At 39.7% G+C, this 5,716-nt stretch overlaps 1 pseudogene; it reads right to left on the bottom strand.

Annotated features, from left to right (window-relative positions):
* Positions 1–3,962: 3,962 nt before the first annotated feature.
* On the bottom strand, positions 3,963–4,683 carry LOC110565738 (galactose mutarotase-like; annotated as a pseudogene).
* Between the last annotated feature and the right edge of the window lie 1,033 nt (positions 4,684–5,716).

Raw genomic sequence — 5,716 nt, 5'->3', positions numbered from 1 at the left:
CTGACAAGTCTCAGGAAATTCCTGAAATTTACAGCTTACACAAGCTCCCTCCTAAGATTCTGTAAGTGGTAACTACTGATGATGAGAGGAGATTCTTCTAGTGGTTGCACTTCCTACAAGTCCTGATCGTGTTTGGTAGTGAAACAGTCCCCTGAGACTGTATCTGAGGGCAGACATTCTTGTCACAGAGAGGTAAGTGGGCACTTTTATGGAATGTTGTAATTCTTTCGACATTGTGTTCAGAACTGAACAATGTGCCCCAAAAAGCAGCTGTCCCTTCAACGCATCACTAAGTTGTTCAAAGGGCACCAAGATGGTTTATAGGAGCACAATTTCAGAAAGGATTTACAGTAAATCTTATCACTGATCAGTTGAGCCTTGAAGACACAACAGAAATGGGTAGGACCTAGTGAGGAAAATGGACTCCCTGGGAATCTCACTTCTCTAACTGCAAATCACCACACTTCAGAGCGCCAAGAAGTTTCATCTACTTAAAACTCAATAGATTCCTGAATTGTGACAAAATGTCATCTTTTTTTTTTCTTCATTTTTATTTATGTGTATCTCTGTGTGCCTACAGGACTGTATGTAGGCCAGGTATATAGGTGCCCTCTGAAGCCAGGAGAGGGTGCTGGAGGCAGATGTGGCTGTGTGTCACTGATGTGGGTGCTACAAGAGCAGTTTGTTTCCTTGACCGGTGGAGTTGACTCTTCAGGCCCGGATGTGATCTTTAACAGGACTGCAACCCTGTTAAAGATGATGATGCCTCACTGCAGCCATCATGCTTAATGTTCACAATAGAAACTTCCATGGAACTTGACAAAGTGAACTCGGCCCGGCTCCAGGTTGTACTCAGTATTACTTGTTAGGATTTGTTTCTAGTGAAAATTATTTATGCTACAGTTAAATACTGTGGAGAAGTTTTGTTTTTATCCTTTTTTTTTTTTTTTGAGACTGAGTTTCTTCATTTAGTCCAGTCTGGCCACAAACCCATACATAGTTTACTGAGTACATGTATTACTGAGTACATGTATTACTGAGCCACCAAGCCAGGATGAGTTATTTTGGAAATTGTGTACTAAATTCTGTAAAATGATACTTAGCATGTGAAATACAATAAAAATTTTCTCACTTAATCAGGTAGATTTATTTTATGATAATAAATCACCTTTGAGTTTTTTAATAAACTATTTTTCTTTTGAAATTACACTAAATTTTCACTGTAATATTTTTCAGTTTTTGTATCTTTTATCTGAAGTTGAAAATTTTGAGTTTATTTCAACATACTGTACTGGATAATAGCATAAACTATATTCCTTTCAAAGCAGCAGCCCAAGCCCATCACTGATGATGTAATCACCGAGGAAAAGAGGAACCTCCAACCATTTTATCTCAATGGAGCATCTGCTTTCCTAGATTAAAGTGGAACTCTTCAGGTGCTACCGGTGTGATATGCTCTTATTTTCTCACTCAGGTCCTGCCTTGTATTTGCATATTCCTACAACTTAGCCAGGCTTTTAGGTTTACCTCAAAAGTAGGAAAATCTAAATTCTTCTGGATATTTGGATCTCCTGGTTTAAGTCACACTACCTCCAAGACTAAAAAGGTAGTTCAACTCACTCTAATGCTTCCAAAGTAATTTAAAAATATTTTACTTTTTTGCATATAACAGCATTGTTTATTCTTCTATAAATTTATTTATTTATTTTATTAATTACGGTTTATTCACTTTGTATCCCAGCTGTAGATCCTTCCCTCTTCCCCTCCCAAATCCTTCCTCAAATCCACTGATAGGGGAAGTCCTCCTCCCCTTCCATCTGATCCTAGTCTATCAGGTCTCCTGAGGACTGGCTGCATTGTCTTCCTCTGTGGCCTGGTAAGGCTGCTCTCCCTCAGGGGGAGGTGATCAAAGAGCCAGCCACTGAGTTCATGTCAGAGACAGTCCCTGTTCCATTACTAGAGAACCCACTTGGACACTGAGCTGCCATGGACTACATCTGTTCAGGGAATCTAGGTCATCTGCATGCATGGTCCTTGGTTGGAGTATCAGAAAAGACCCCTGTGCCCAGATTTTTTTGTTCTGTTGCTCTCCTTGTGGAGGTCCTGTCCCCTTCAGGTCTTTCTATCTCCCCCTTCTTTCATAAAATTCCCTGCACTCTGCCCAATGTTTGGCTATGAGTCTCAGACCCTGCATCAATCCCCTGATGAGTACAGTCTTTCAAAGTCCCTCTGTGGAAGCTCCTGTCCTGTTTCCTATTTGCTCCCTTTTCTGATGTCCATCCCATTTGCCTTTCTGAGTCAGGATTGATCATCTTACCCAGGGTCCTCCTTCTTGCTTACCTTCTTTAGCTGTACTGATTTGATTATGTTTTTCCTATATTATATTTCTATATATTATCCTATATTATATATAGGATATACTATATTTATAGTATATTATATGTTTATCCTATGTTTATCCACTAACAAGTGAATATATACCATGTGTATCTTTCTGCTTCAGGGATACCTCATTCAGGATGATCTTTTCTAGATCTCACCATTTTCCTGGAAATGTCATGATTTCCTTGTTTTTAATTGCTGAGTAGTATTCCTTTATGTAAATGTACCACAATTTCTGTATCCATTCCTCCATTGAGAAACATCTGGGTTGTTTCCAGACTCTGGTTATTATGAATAAAGCTGCTATGAACATGGTTGAGCAAATGTCCTTGTTGTGTACTTGAGTATATTTTGGATATATGCTCAGGAATGGTATAACTGGATCTTGAAGTGTGACTCTAACCAAGCAAGTGAAAGACCTGTTTGAAAAAAACTTCAAGTCTCTGAAGAAAGAAATTGAAGAAGATATCAGAAGATGGAAAGATCTCCATGCTCATGGATCAGCAGGATTAACATAGTGAAAATGGCTATCCTGCCAAAAGCAATCTACAGATTCCACGCAATTCCCATCAAAACACTAACATAATTCTTTAAAGAACTTGAAAGAACAATTCTTAATTTCATATGGAAAATATGTTATTCTTTTGAGACAGGGTTTCTCTATGTCTCCCTTGGCTAGTTCTTTTCAAAGTTGTCTAATTCTTTGCAAAAGCAGTCTGTGTTCTTCAATGTTGTGGAGCCTCCTCTGTAGCTCCTACAGTAAGTCTGAGAAGACAGGCTCTGATGGAACAGGGTCCAAAATCATGTTTGTCCTTCAGTGTCCCTAGGAATGCTTAGGGGTGGAGGTAAAGAGGGTGACTTGAATTCTGGTAATTTAAACTCAAGTCCTGCCTGGTTAAAACTGTTATACTAACTTCTGGAGGGTAGTCTGAGGTAAAAGAGGAAACAGCAAACAATGAGAGAGTGCTATCAAAGAAAGGGAGGCTTAAGAAATAGACAAGATGGAACCAGGACAGAGCGATGGAGACTATAATAGCAGGAGAGTCTCAAGTTCCACTTCTTCATTGATGGGATATTGGTAGTAGAGTTAATTTGTCCTCAGAACTAGACAGAGAATGAAGCTGGTCATTAGACATGGCCTGAAACCAGGCATTGGAAAAAGAAATCAGTATTCTAGCTGACTGTTATGACAGAGAGGGTTAGAGTGACTTAATAGGTGGGACCATTTTAAAGCTTCTAAGTTGTCACCGGGATAGGAGGCTGGCTAGTTGGGGGCCAGCCTTGCTCTGAACAAGGTTGAATCTTTATTCTTCCTTAAGAAACAGAGAACTTGAACCAAGTGCTGTGGTTGTACTCCTTCCTTCCCAGGCCCGGATGGCAGGAGAGAGAGTTGGTGTTCATTGACTGCATCAGGCCAGTTTGGGTCTCCAGGAGAACCAAAGGTGCTTGGGACAGACCACTGTACCTTTCACCTCAGAGTGCCATCCAGAGAGTTGCTGTTTAAAACTGGAGGACAGGTTGGGTGGTGCATACTTCTGTCATTATGCACACTTGCACAAAAATGCTTTGGTTTTTTTTTTTCACCCCTTCAGATAGAAATTATAGTGGAACTGGTAGCTGTGATAATCCTAAAAATGTTTTCGAAGCTTCATTGCCTTTCTCAGGTCTATCGTAGTTCCTTCCCCTGTAGGAACCAGAGGTTCATTAACAGGCAGATATGCCTTTGCTACATTGGTGACTTTGTGGTCATAAATTCTTGGGGAGCCCTGGCTTCCTAGGTTGAAATAAGAATGGCTGATCAGATTAACCGGTGTGGTCTGGGTGGCTTGTGTTCCTTACTGGGTTACATGCTCCCTGCCATCTAGAGGTTATGTTACCCACACCCAGAAGTTCAACTCTCCAGGGTTGCCTTCCTTAACACAAGGAGTGACTCGAGAGAATGGGATGCCATTGGACAACATCTGAGGGGTCTTTAGCAAACTCTCTGCATTCTCCATAGAGACTGTTTGGTTCTCTGTGAATGGGCAGGTGGTACTCCTTCCTATGTACTGCGAGACTTCCTTGGCAATTCGGTTGGCCACACTCCCAACCATTGCTGCAAAGTAGGTCTGCTTCTGGAAGTCATCTTCCACCAAGTCAGAGGCTTTTTCCTGCCTGTCTCGGAACTGGAGAGCAGTGGTCTTGAGGCCCCAGGACATGATATTCACATTCAGCTGGTGTGACTGAAGCTGGAATTTATCCACTATGCCCCTGGCCTCAGGGTAGCTCTCCAAACACGCTTCTGGTCACTGAAACCACAGGGGAAATTTAGGGCATTGGAGCTACATCCTGCAGTTCAAACTCCAGTCTCGATCACATTTTGATTTTCGTATCTTTTAAAAAGCAATTATCTATGTTTTTAAAAGCAGGTGCTGGCAAGTAGGCTACCTTCATGCAATAATTTATGCATTGTCTTTCAGTATCTGTGCATTCATAGGCATTGGTTAATTTTAAATGATAAAGATCACATTTCTCTCTGTGTGTGTATGTGAGTGTGTGTGTAAGTGTGTATTTGCTGGTGGCCCTGTGGTCTTCTAATTTTCTACAGGTCAGTCTTAGCAAATATGTTTGTCTTCACTTAAAAACGTGTTAACATAATGCTTGAGGTATTTGCCATGACATTCTTACCTTTTTACATCTGTATTCTTATTTACTTTCTCTTTTCTAATCTTGTAGTTCTGTTCTTTCTTTTGTCTGGCATACACATAATAATCTTTTTATTTCATTGGGCTTAATCAACTCTTTCTCTCCTGGGTCTTCTTTCATTTACCTTACTGTTCTTTTCATTTATTTCCTGAAATGAGTACTACTTACTCTAGTATTTTTGATTTATTTTATTAGTTTATTTTATTAGTATCTAAACATATGCATTTTCTGTTTCTATTCTGTCTATATATATTATATACATTACTTCATTATCTTTAACCATAGTTCTGTGCATTTGTATGCAGCAGATGCCTGTGGAGGCCTGATATATCATATATTCTGCAGTTGGAGTTACAGGTGCTATGAGTTTCCCAATATGGGTGCTGGAAACTTAACATGAATCCTCTTTAGCGCAGCACATACTCTTAGCTGCTTCACCATCATCTCCCAAGCTCTTGTGTCTATTTAGTCTTGAATTTTTTCCTTGATGCTTGTATGTTGGAGGCTGTTTATCCAGGAGGAAGCAATAGTAAAATATACTTTTAAAGTGATTTAGTTATTACTAGCAACTATGAACTATAAAATTCTACTTTTTAAAATTTAATCCTTTCTCTTCTGATACATGGTTTTATTTTATAAATGGATATAA

This window comes from Meriones unguiculatus, chromosome 20 (assembly GCF_030254825.1).
Source record: "Meriones unguiculatus strain TT.TT164.6M chromosome 20, Bangor_MerUng_6.1, whole genome shotgun sequence".
Taxonomy (NCBI): Eukaryota; Metazoa; Chordata; class Mammalia; order Rodentia; family Muridae; genus Meriones; species Meriones unguiculatus.
The sequence above is the reverse complement of the archived record's forward strand: the minus strand, read 5'-3'. Positions and strand labels throughout refer to the sequence as shown.